At 45.1% G+C, this 13336-nt stretch overlaps 1 protein-coding gene across 3 annotated transcripts in view; it reads left to right on the top strand.

The window, feature by feature from the left end:
- CREB1 (cAMP responsive element binding protein 1) overlaps positions 1-13336 on the top strand; it is a 1172277-nt gene that overhangs the window by 897931 nt on the left and 261010 nt on the right. The window lies entirely within an intron of this gene.

The raw sequence follows: 13336 nt of genomic DNA, 5'->3' as shown, positions 1-13336 counted from the left end.
CCAGACCATGTTAAATCAAAGCTCCTAGATGCTCCCATGGATAAGCTCAATTTGTTTGGCTCCCCTGCACAGCAGGTGCTGAAGAAGGTGGAAGAGAAAGCTAAATCTGTCCAGACAGTCAAGGATTTCTTACAGGTCCAGCCTGCAAGGTTTAGTAGGAACTGGCCTTCCAAGAATTGGTCCTTTCCAGACACCTCCAGAGCTCAGAGAGGCAGGAATAGGCCCAAGAGGCAGGGGTCAATCCAGAGGTGCCTACAGGGGACGTCAGTGGCAGCCTAACAACCAGCGAAGTACTGCCACAGATCCAGCCACCACCACTTCCACAGGACAATCACAGTGACTTGGCTCTGAGACCGCCTACCAGGGAACAACTAGAAGCACCCTTAGGCGGAAAGCTAGCCTTATTTTCAGTAAACTGGCATCACATCACAGGAGACAAATGGATTTTACAGACAATAGACCAAGGTTACAGGTTTCACTTCCATACTCTACCAAGGAAGAGAGGAATGCCAAACCTACCCCCAAATCAGAAGACAAAAGCTCTAGAACAAATACACCACTTACTAAGGATGAGAGCTATAGAAAGGGTACCGTCTGTGGAACAAGGGCAAGGATTTTACTCCAGACTTTTCCTGGTGCCAAGAAAAGAAAACCAATGGAGACCTATTCTCGACCTGTCCGCTCTAAACACATACCTCATTGTTCCAAAATTCAAAATGCTGACCCTACAGCAGCTTCTTCCCATGCTGGGCAAGGAGTCTTGGCTGGTAACTCTAGATCTCAAGGAGGCATACCTGCACGTCCCCATATGACCAAATTGCAGAAGATACCTCAGATTTCTTGCAGGATCAGAGCATTATCAATTCTCAGCATTGCCCTTTGGCTTATCTACTGCGCCCAGAGTATTCACGAAATGCCTGGCATCAGTAATTGCTCATTGCAGGCTTCAGGGAATTCAAATTTACCCTTACCTGGACGACTGCCTGTTACAAGCGGACAACAAAAACAAATTAGCAAAAGATTTGAAAAGGTCATTCATCTACTGCAAGCCCTGGGATACACAGTCAATATAAAAAAGTCAAGGCTGATACCATCCCAAAGGATAACTTTCTTGGGTGCAGAGCTGGACACAGCAAATCAAATGGCATCCCTCACAGCAGAAAAACAGAAGCACCTTCCTCTCTATTTCATGGCATTAACAAAGCAGAACCAGCTAACAGCAAGGAAAGTCCTGCAAGCCCTGGGTTACATGGCATCCTGCATAATATTGATTCCACATGCCAGACTACATATGAGAAAGTTACAATGGTACCTAAGGAATTTATGGTCTCAGCACAAGCACAGCCTAGAAACCCAAATTCCAATAATTCCATGCCTGAAGCAAGAATTCCAATGGTGGGCTCAGGCCTGTCAATCGAACAAAGGACTGCCCTTCCACAGCACTCAACCAAGCCAGACTATCACAATGGACGCCTCAGACCTCGGTTGGGGGGCACACATGCTGGACAAGTGCATAGAAGGCTTATGGACTCAAGACCAGCTGAACCTACACATAAATCAAAAGGAGATGCTGGCAGTAAAACTGGCAATTCAGACATTCAGACCATTTCTTCGACAGGGTCAATTGCTGATAAGGACGGACAACACCACAGTTATGTGGTACATCAACAAACAGGGAGGCACACATTCATACCCTCTATGCCGGATGGCAGTGGACCTCTGGAATGTGGCCCTGGGCTTCAACATTCAGTTACAAGCAATATTTGTACCAGGAAAAGAAAATATACTAGCAGACATCCTAAGCAGAACTACCACGGATGCCCACGAATGGATACTGCATCCAGACATCTTCAAATCCATTACAGGGAAATGGGGACTACCAGAAATAGACTTATTCGCATCCCCACACAACCACCAATTAAAAAAATTCTGCACGAGGGCATACCACCCACTTGCTTGGAAGGTGGACTCCCTATCTTTCAGTTGGAAAAACCTGACAGCATATGCATTCCCACCTCTTCCTTTGATGCACAAGGTGCTATTGAAGATCAAAGAAGACCGTCCAAGGATCATCCTGATAGCTCCAGACTGGCCGAGGCAGCATTGGTACCCATTACTGTGGAGCATGTCTCGGGAACAAATATGGCTTCTGCCCCTAGTTCCCTTACTGTTAACACAGAACAACTTCAAAACCCTGCATCCAAACCTAAAAACACTGCAGCTGGCTGCCTGGAACAAAATAACAAATAGTAAGACAAAATAACCCAGATTTATCTCAAAGGGTTAAAGACATTATCTTGGAGGCTCGCAGACCCTCAACAAGGAAAACTTATTCAGCAAAATGGAAAAGATATCTCATTTGGAGTGCAGCAAAAGGAGAAAATGTGCCACTGGTAAACATAGCTAACATCCTGGAATACTTGGCAGAGCTTTTCCACAATGGCCTGTCCTATTCTTCCATTAAGATTCATGCATCAGCTATTTCAGCAGAATACAACATGGACCCTCCAGTCTTCTCACATCCTCTACTCAGGCAGTTTCTGAGAGGAATTAAAAATGTAAAACCACCAAGGAAGCCACCATTGCCCCATGGGACTTGAACTTTGTGCTAGAAAAGTTGACACTCCCTCCTTTCGAGCCAGCAGCAACAGCAGAATTACAGTACTTATCATGGAAAACTGCTTTCCTGCTTGCAATCACTTCAGCAAGAAGGGTTTCTGAATTACAGGCATTAATGGCAGTACAGCCCTTCCTTATCTTCCATCAAGATAGAGTGTCCATGAGAACTAATCCTACTTTTATGCCAAAGGTGGTCTCCAGGGTATCTTTAAACCAAGCTATCCACCTGCCTACATTCTTCCCCAACCCACAGAACAGGGGAGAAAGACTATTGCATACCTTGGATGTACATAGACAATTGCGCTACTACCTGGACAGGACCAAGAGCAATAGAAAAACTGACCAGCTACTGGTAGCATATGCAACAGGAATGGAAGGAAAAGCAATTTCAAAACAGACAATCTCTAAGTGGATAGGAAATTGCATTAGATTTTGTTACTCTTACCATGGAAAGACAACTCCAGAAAACATCAGACCTCACTCCACAAGGGCTACAGCCACTACTACAGCTTTTTACGAGGAGTGGCTACCAAAGACATTTTAGAGGCTGCTACTTGGAGCTCCGTACATACATTTGCCAAGCATTATAACCTACCCTTATACTCCAGATCCCGAGCAGGTTTTGCCACTGCTGTTTTGCAAGGGATCTTAACTACACCATAATCTTATTATTCCTCCTCCCCCAGGTTGGCTATGGTATTCTACCCATTTGTTAGGACTGCAGATGCATCCTTGAAGGACATAGTACAGTTTTGTACCTACCATAAATGTAGATGTCCGAGAGGTATGCATCTGCAGTCAGGATTACCCTCCCTCCTTCCCCTCTGTGGTACTCCTAGGGTATTTGCCCATCTCCTAGCTAGCTGGGGAAATCTATTATGGTGTATTTGTTTGTATATATGTATATACATGTTTATTTTTATTTGCTCTCTCTTATTTGGAAACTTTTACATTTATCCAAATTTAGCCTTCCTAGAGGGCACCTGGCATCTGGGGCAAGAAACACTGAGGAAAATGGCGTCGGCTGATACCTTTATACCCGAAGAACTGCAGCTATGACGGGTGAAGTGCGACATCAGCCAAGGCCAGACCCGGACTTTGGAATCCGGCCGACCGAAGGGCTGCCTGACGACAGGACAACCCATTTGTTAGGACTGCAGATGCATACCTCTGGGACATCTACATTTATGGTAGGTACAAAACTGTACTATCTTTAGAAAGGTGGGGAAAAAAGGTATACACCTCGGCCACCTTAACCATGAGGGCATTAAATTGCCAGTTCCATATGTTAAAGTACCAACAGTTTCTGTTATCACAGTTGAGAAGCAAAATGTCACAACCTGAACAACCAGACTTGAAGGAGTTGCAGGATTTGATGCATAGTGCAGAACAAGTGGGTAAACATACCTTGCAATGTGGTTTTGATGCTCTAGAGGCCTCATGTAGAGCTGCTGTTACAGGATCAGTCATACGTAGACATGCCTGGCTCAAGGAGCAAACCTTACCAGATCATGTCAAAGCTAAATTACTAGATGCCCATCTACAAAAGGATGTATTATTTGGTGTTAAAGCTGAGGAGGTATTAAAGAAAATGGAGGAAAAGGCTAAATCAATGCAAACAGTGAAAGATTTTCTACAGGTACAACCTCCACGTTTCAGTAGAAATTGGCCTTCCAAAAATTGGTCCTTTCCAGCCACGGACAGACCCCAAAGAGGTAGATACAGGTGCCTGAGGGGCAGAGGGCAATCTCAAGGATCGTTTAGAGGCAGACAATGGCAAGCTCCTACACAAAGAGGTGGTGAGGATAGTTCGCAGCCATTCAGAAAGCAAGCCCAATGACTTTCCCCTTTGCATGCCAAGCAAGGCTCAAATGGCAGCACCCTTAGGCGGAAAACCTGGCGTTATTTTGAAAAATTGGCATATTGTCACAAAAGACAAATGGATCCTGGACATTATAAACAGAGGCTACAGATTCCATTTTCACACCCTTCCAAAAATGAGAGGCATGCCAAACCTGCCACACAATCAAAGGGCAGAGGCACAAAGACAAATTTCAGATCTCATGGACATGAAAGCTATCCAAGAGGTACCTACTCAAGAACAAGGTCAAGGTTTTTATTCCAGACTATTCCTGGTACCAAGGAAGGGAAAAGATTGGAGACCTATTTTGGACCTATCCATCCTAAACACATTTTTACTCGTACCAAAATTCAAGATGCTCACATTACAGCAGCTTCTTCCCATGCTGGGCAAGGAGTCTTGGCTGGTAACATTGGACCTCAAGGAGGCATACCTGCATGTCCCAATCAGACAAAATTTCAGAAGGTACCTCAGATTTCTTGCAGGTTCAACCCATTATCAGTTCTCTGCATTGCCCTTTGGCTTATCTACTGCGCCCAGAGTATTCACGAAATGCCTGGCATCAGTAATTGCCTACTGCAGACTTCAAGGGATACAAAATATACCCATATTTGGACGACTGCCTGATCCAAGCTGACAGCAAGCACATACTTCTGAAACATCTGGCTTTTGTAATAATGTTGTTGAATTCTCTGGGATACACAGTCAACAAAAAGAAATCAAGGCTAATACCCTCTCAGAAAATCATTTTCCTGGGTGCCAACTTGGACACAAACACCCAGATGGCGTACCTCACGCCAAAGAAACAGGGGCAACTAACTCAATACTTCAGAATACTAGCAAATTTCACCAGGCTGACTGCAAGGAAAATCTTGCAGGCTCAGGGGTTCATGGCTTCTTGCATCCTACTAATCCCATGTGCAAAGCTACATATGAGGAAACTTCAGTGGTACCTGAAAAACCTATGGTCTCAACACAGCCACAGTTTGGAAACAATAATACCACTAATTCCATGTCTTCAAAAGGAATTTCTGTGGTGGGCTCAAGCATGCCAAACAAACACAGGTCTCCCATTCTGCAAGCCTCAAGCAAATCAAGTCATCACGACAGACGCCTCGGACTACGCCTGGGGGGCGCACATGACGGATCGGTGCATTCAGGGCAAATGGTCCCAAAAAGAAAAGCACCTTCACATCAATCAAAAGGAAATGCTAGCAGTAATAAATGCTATTATAGCTTTCAAAGACCATCCAGGTCAACTATTGATAAGGACAGACAACACCACAGTAATGTGGTACATAAACAAACAGGGAGGAACCCATTCATACCCCCTATGCAGGCTAGCCATGTCACTTTGGAACATGGCTCTGGAATTACAAATCGAACTTCAAGCACAGTACTATCCAGGCAAGGAAAACACGCTTGCAGACAACCTAAGCAGAAATATGACAGATCCACACGAATGGAAGTTGCATCCTCAAGTTTTTACAGAGATAATACAAGCATGGGGAAGGCCAGACATAGATCTCTTTGCCTCCCACAAAAATCACCAATTGACAAAATTCTGCTCAAGGACTTTTCATCCACAGGCCTGGAGAGTGGACGCTCTTTCTTTCAGTTGGACAACAATGACAGTTTGTGCCTTTCTGCCTCTTCCTCTGCTGCACAAAGTTCTATTAAAAACCAGAGCAGACAGACCAAAGATGATTCTCATTGCTCCAGACTGGCCAAGACAGCACTGGTACCCACTCCAGAGGAGACTGACGCATTCCCCACCATGGACCCTACCTCTAATGCCTCTTCTTCTGACTCAGCACAGCTTCAAAACTCTTCACAGTCAGCTGAAAACACTCAATCTGGCCGCATGGAAGATTCCTTAACATCACAACAGACCCTACTCTCCAAGGAGGTGCAGGATGTCATTTTGGAGGCCAGAAGGCCGTCGACTAGAAAAGCTTACTCCGCAAAATGGAAACGGTTTTGTGCCTGGAATGAGAAAAAGGGCCAGAATCCTGGAAAACTGAATTTACCTCAAATATTACAGTATTTAGCTGAGCTGCTAAGCAGTGGACTTTCATTTTCCTCCATCAAAATCCGTGCCTCAGCCATTTCTGCAGAATACAACACTGATCCACCATTATTCTCTCACCCCCTCTTAAGACAGTTCCTAAGAGGGGCTAAGAATATAAAGCCCCCAAGGAAACAACCAATACCTGCTTGGGACCTCAATTTCATTCTAGAAAAGCTGGCCTTGCCTCCCTTTGAGCCAGCTGCCTCATCAGATTTGCAATATTTGTCCTGGAAAACAGCTTTTCTTCTGGCTATCACCTCAGCTCGCAGGGTATCGGAACTACAAGCCCTCATGGCTGTGCAGCCTTTTATCATCTTCCATCAGGACAGAGTTTCCTTACGAACCAACCCGTCCTTTATGCCAAAGGTGGTATCCAGTGTAGCTTTGAATCAGGCTATCCACTTACCTACTTTTTACCCTAATCCTCAAAGCAAAGGGGAGAGACTACTACATTCCTTGGACATCCACAGACAGCTGCGTTATTATTTGGACAGAACAAAGTCTTTCAGAAAAACAGAACAGCTCTTTGTGTACTATGCTATAGGAACTCAAGGGAAGCCAATTTCCAAACAGACAATCTCAAAATGGATAGCCCACTGCATACGCTTTTGTTACTCTTTTCATGGTAAAACTGTACCTGCAGGCATCAGATCTCACTCCACAAGGGCCACAGCTACCTCCGCAGCTTTCCTCAGAGGAGTTCCTACCAAAGATATTTTGGAAGCAGCCACTTGGAGTTCTGTGCATACCTTCTCCAAGCACTACCACCTACCATTATACTCCAAAACTAGAGCAGGCTTTGCCACTGCAGTCTTGCAGGGCATCCTGGCTCCTCCTAGTTCCACCTAGTGCCTACCACCCCTTTCTTAGCTTTGGGATTCTACCCATCTGTTATGACTGCAGCTGTATGCACGATGAACATAGTACAGTTTTGTACCTACCATAAATGTAGATGTTCGAGTGCTAATACAGCTGCAGTCCAGGTTTCCCTCCCTCCTTCCCCTCTTGGGACAGGCCTATTGGCTAACACCTCCTCATACAACCTGATTGGGGTATTCATTTATGGTGTATTTGCTTGCAACTACTGTATTTTGATTATATTGCATGCAGCTGTATTAGCACTCTAACATCTACATTTATGGTAGGTACAAAACTGTACTTTACATCTCACATGAGGAACAAAGACACTGAATATTCCCTTACCTAGATTAGTTCCTTATCTCTACCACCAGGGAGTTACTCTTCCAAACAAAAGACTATTGAAGGAGAAATTACAGTTGGAGGCACCTCAGATGTTGGTGTTTATAGGGTGACATCCAGATACTTATTAAAAATAAGCCAAGCTTCCCAAAGAACACAGTCTCCCCATGCAGACCTCTGTGCATAGTCTTCTAGGCCCTTGACCCCCCCCCCCAACCACCTTTCAAACTTTCAAGGCTCTGGGTTTAATGGCAGCAACATTATACTTAGTGCTTGTGTATTCCAGACATTACATGAGAATTCATCATTATGATCACTGCTGCAGTAGCCTTAACTGTATGGGTTACATCCTGCTCAGGCTATAACAGCCAGACATCATCCAAAGCTTCAAGGCATCTTCTGCTTGTCTAAACAGTTAGTCAGGTTAAGCTGAGCATACTAAAAAGACAGGCTTGGATGACAACCTGTTCAGATGTTTTTTTCTGCAGATGAGCACTCCTCTTGCTGGCTTTCAAGGATCAATTGTCAGCTAATGCTTTCCACTACTCGAAATGCGAAGTGCTGAAAAGCCAAAAAAATAAATAAAAAATCAAAGACACAGGAGAAGAGTGAATCACAAATAGCTCTTCTCCTTAAAGATACTTGCAGGGGGGGCTTGCTCCATCTTGCACCCCCCACACACCTCTCCCAAGATATGTATACCAACTCAAAGAGCTCTGTACCTTAGAGAAAAGAGAATATTCCAAGAATTAGCATTTTGGAGTTAGTATATGCAAGTCCGATCTTTCTGCCATTCAGTCTCCATATTTCAGGAGGTACCAAATTTCATATGGTTACCAGAAATGATACTTCTATGAAGTAGTTTCTAAAACTAGGAAACAATTTTTTCTTTTCTAAAGAATTTTACTTTTTAAATGGGAGTGTTGTGATACATTTTTGTATATAAAAATAATTGTTAAAACTACATATGATGTCATTTTCATTAATTCTTCAACTGATGGGTCTCGAATCTGACTTTAGATCCAGCTCAAACAGTTTATCAGATTCATGGATCCAACTCTCAAGTTCCTCCTTTACCTATAATTCCCTGTTGTCAAAGCATAACTCTGATCTAATTTGCCTCCATATCATTCAGACGCAGGTTTTATGCTCTCAAGCTTCAAGGTGTAGGCTTTTTTTATCACTTAAATAGAGTATTTTTTTTAACATATTAGCTGATCTTTATCACCCTTCCTCCCTTAATCCTTTCTTAGTTTTCGGATTTTTCTGCAATTAGCACCTGCTACTTTCCTTTTAAGCCTTCCTACCCATTACTAAGTACCGTTGTTGGCAACCTTCCTTCCTTTTCCTACCCAGTACAGGGGTATTTTTTCAGAACCATTGTTGGTACTTTAACTTTTCTGTTTCTCTAAATAAAAAAAAAATGTTTTTCTTTTCTCTGTGTCAGCAAGGTGTCAGACCAGCCTGATGCCCACAGGAAGTGTGTTTACAGCCAGGGCACTGCCTATTTGAGCACCCAGTGCCCTATTTATGCGGTGTTGTTCTCCAGGCACTGAGTCATAGAAGACATTAGTTTTGAATGGTCTCTTGCCTTCTTCCTCCTCTTTTTTGCCTGCTGTGGCCCAAATCCCTTCTAAGAAATCTAGTAAAGGGAAGGAAGACTTGGCTCCAAAGGAAAGACTCCAGGAAGCGGTCCCCCAACCATTTTCCCTGATTGGATTCCACAATTGAGCCTCTCAACAGAATATCAAAATGGCCGGATCCAACCTTATCCAAGGCCAAGTCATTTCAGACCCAGTCTGCACGCTTCACTCCTGAGCCGATGTCTCCTCGGCTCCATTACCCTTTCCTGCAGGAAACACTAAGGAGTGTCTTCAGACCACCATCAGCCAGCTCCAACCTTAGGTCCTCCAGGAGCCTATCCAAAGCAGAGGTGGATAAAATGATGAAGTTCTTCAGAGCTCACATTAGTATGGGGGGAGATGATCTCGGCTTAGTGTCCCATCGAACCCGTGAGCCTGCCTTTCACCCAGCCTCAAGTGACATCTCCTCCTCCAATTCAACCTGTGGTTTCGGAGCCTTCAAATCTGAGATCTTTGACAGTGTTCTCGTCAAGTCTGAAGACAGGTCATTCTTCCACTCCAACCATTTTCCTAAGTCAACCAGTCCCAACCCTTTTGGAGCAGGGCGATTCTTGGAGCCGAAGCATCTACGTTGGCTTTGAGGGGGTTAGGGTAGACTCCGAAGCTGTCAGAGCTGCCCCTCCCCCTTGGAGCCTTGGCATTGGACAGCTCTGATCCAACTCGCTCCTTATGACAGAGGTCTGTGGGGATTCAGAACTCAACAACATAGGTTTCTTTGGCTCCGGTGCAGCCAGCTAATGGTCCCCCTAGAAGTTCTGCCTTTTGAGGTAGTGAAGAGAGCCTTCTGTTTACCAAGAAAGAGGCCATCCTTACCCCTCTTGGGATACCACTTGTGTTCCACCATTGAATTTGAGCTCTGAGCCTCTACACTCTATACCCTGGGGCAGCCAAACCTGATCAAGCATTCAGTCAGTTCTTCCTCAGGACTCCACTATCACTTCTGATACCTCACCAGACCATCCCACTGATGAGATTATTAGGAAAAGACATGTAAAAGGTGACACCTAGATTGCCCTAGGAATCCCTTACCGTGGATACCAACTTCAGTGAAGGGAAGGGATCTTCCAGATCTCCACCTGAGGATGTGTTCTTTGGAAAGATTCTGGAACTTCTCAAGCAGAATTGTGGATGGTCTTCTGAACCCCCCTTCTCAGGAGGAATCTGTGTTTCAGGAGGCTTTTGGGGCTGGCCCAGCTACGTTCCACCAGCTGATGAGTTGATAGACCTAGTCTCACGCCATGTATGGAAGGAGCCATATACCATGGAGCCTATCTCCAGGTGACCAGATAAATTCTTAGCTCCCTCAAAGGACAGAGCCCATTGGAGCAAGGGAGTCCCTGTAGATGCCGTGGTCGTTGTGGCAGTCACTAAAAAAAAAAACATCTTGCTGAGCAGAGCTCATCTGTCCATCCCCCTAACAGGAAGTCTAGGGCCTTGGACAGATTTGGCAAGCGTGTTTTTGCCTCCGCGAGCTTTGCCCTGTGTCACTGAATTATCTGGTACACTTTACCAGGTTACAAAGAGATTTGACCAAGGAGCTTTCCAAATCTGTTTTTGGGTCCATGTCTATAGAGGATCAAAAGAAAGCTTCACAACTGGCCACCCTTCAGTCCATGATGCTGTTATCTAACACTGGTGAGGGCATCTTGAGGGTGGTGGGTACTGGCATAGCTGTTAGACATACCTGGCTGTGCCTATGTGATTTTGCAGAGCCCTTCAAGTCTTCGTTCTACAGTGTTCCCTTTGATGGATCATTGTTATTGGCCCCAAAGTGAAGGGAACACTCTCTAGGAGTAGGCAAGATGGAAAGACCTTTTCTGCTGTTGGGATCTATTTTTCTAACCCTCAGAGATCCTTCTCTTGGAATCAGAGGTGGTAAGAAGATGTGGTTTTCACAAGTCCCAAGGACCTTTCCAAGACTCACAAGGAGACTGTTCTGCCTGTGGCAGAGGGGGTAACTCTAATGGAGGACACTGCCATTGTGGTATAGGTGGCCTGCAGAACCAGGGTTTCAGGGATACCTTCTTGGATAAACCCTACCAATGTTCCTGAAAAGTTGCCCGGCTGCTGTACTCTGGAGTCAGTCTGGGGGCACCCATCTCTGCACCCAGTGGGCTAAGAATCCATCACAAGAGATACTTGGGTGCAGAGGATCATATCCAGAGGTTACTTCATACCGTTTTCCCAAGTCCCCTGTACGAAAATGAAAAAAATTCCTGATGTTCCACCCAGTCAGAGGAAAGCAGCAGCCATGGAAATAGAAAAGCTGCTGGAAAGCGTGTGTCATCCAGAAAGTCCCAGCAGACCAGTTAGGATCCAGAACCTACTCAGGATTCTTTTTAGTGCCAAAAAAAAAACAGGGGACTTGAGACCAATCCTGGATCTCAGCAAACTAAACTGGTACATATAATATTCAAAGTTCTGGATTGTCACGGTTCAGTCCATTTTGCCCCTGCTGTGAAAGGATGATTGGATGCACTTGTTAAATCTTAAGGATACACAGCATCACATTCAAAATGAACAGGAGATCCGGATAACAATACTTCCGATTGGGAGCTAGTCATTACCGGTTCATAGCACTGCCCTTTGGTCACACCACAGCCCCAGGGGTGTTCACCAAGTGCATGGTGGTAGTAGCAGCCGATCTGAGACTGCTGGGATTCCAGGTGTGTCTGCATCTAGGTGACTGGCTTTTGACTGCTCTGACCAGACATCTACTTGTACGCGAGAGGGACTACTTGCTTCACTTGTGTCCCCATCTGGGCATCGCAGTCAACTACAAGTAGCAGCTCACACTTACACAAAATCTAGAGTTAATAGGTGCTCATTTAGACACGGTCAATCAGATGGCTTCTGTTCTTCCAGCAAGAGTACAAACCCTCAGATCCCAGGTCATGGAAATGATCTTGCATTTTTCTCCTCCCACACAACTAGTCATGCAAGCCTTTGGAGTCCATGGCAGCATCAATAACTCTGGTTCCATCAGCCAGTTTTCATATGTGTATTCTTCAGTGGACTTTGTCAGTACAATGGCGTATTCTTCAGCAGCCCTTGTACACATCAGTAAGGATCACAGAAGTTTGCAAGGAACACCTTCTTTGGTGAATCTATTTCTTCTACTTCTACTGGAAACTACAGTGACCAAAGACTCCTCCTGGGTTGGGGGAGGCTTTTCTTGGGAAGAACAGTCCAAGGTGCATGGTCTCCAGAAGAGGCCAATTCGCACATCTGTCTTGGAAGTGAGAGCAGTCCTCATAACATTGCACGCATTTCAAGATGCTGTCCCTGCCGGGATGATTGCTATTCATACAGGCAAATATGTCTGTAGTTTGGTACATTAACAAACGGGGGGGGGGGGGGGATCCAGATCAAATCCTCAATGTCGAGAGGCAGTGAGAGTGCAGCACTGGGCAATCTCTTCTGGCTGCTTTCTCATAGCATTGCACATACTAGGAAAAGCCAGCGTGCTTGCAGACAAACTAAGCAGGTCCGTTCTGATCCCTCATGAGTGGTCTTTCAATGTCAGTAGCTGAGAGGATTTTCCGTGTAATGGGCCAGCCAAGCTGCAATATTTTTGCTTCTCCCTACACTACAAGTGCAGCAGGTTCTTTGCTCTGATCCCACCTCTGGGGGAGTCACGGACAGATGCTCTAGTCCATGATCAGCCCATCGGTCTCCTCTTGTTTATCTCCTGTTACCTCTAATCCCCAAATTTCTACAGAAAGCATTTGGGTTGAAAAGCACTGTTACCTCATTGCATCATCTTGGCCTCGTCAAGTTTGATTTCCCTTCCTGTGGCTTAATTTCCTGTATCTGTTTTTGATACTGACCCAAATCCAGACCGCCTGTCTCACCCATCAAGAATGAAACCTGTGGATATTAATTGCCTCAAGTTGACTACATGGTTTCTCCATTTCCAGTGATGTCTAGACAGTACAGGCT

Source organism: Protopterus annectens, chromosome 2.part0 (assembly GCF_019279795.1).
Source record: "Protopterus annectens isolate FY-2018-M chromosome 2.part0, PAN1.0, whole genome shotgun sequence".
NCBI classification, from domain to species: Eukaryota; Metazoa; Chordata; order Ceratodontiformes; family Protopteridae; genus Protopterus; species Protopterus annectens.
Note: the sequence above shows the minus strand (reverse complement) of the source record. Positions and strands in the feature narration are given on the sequence as shown.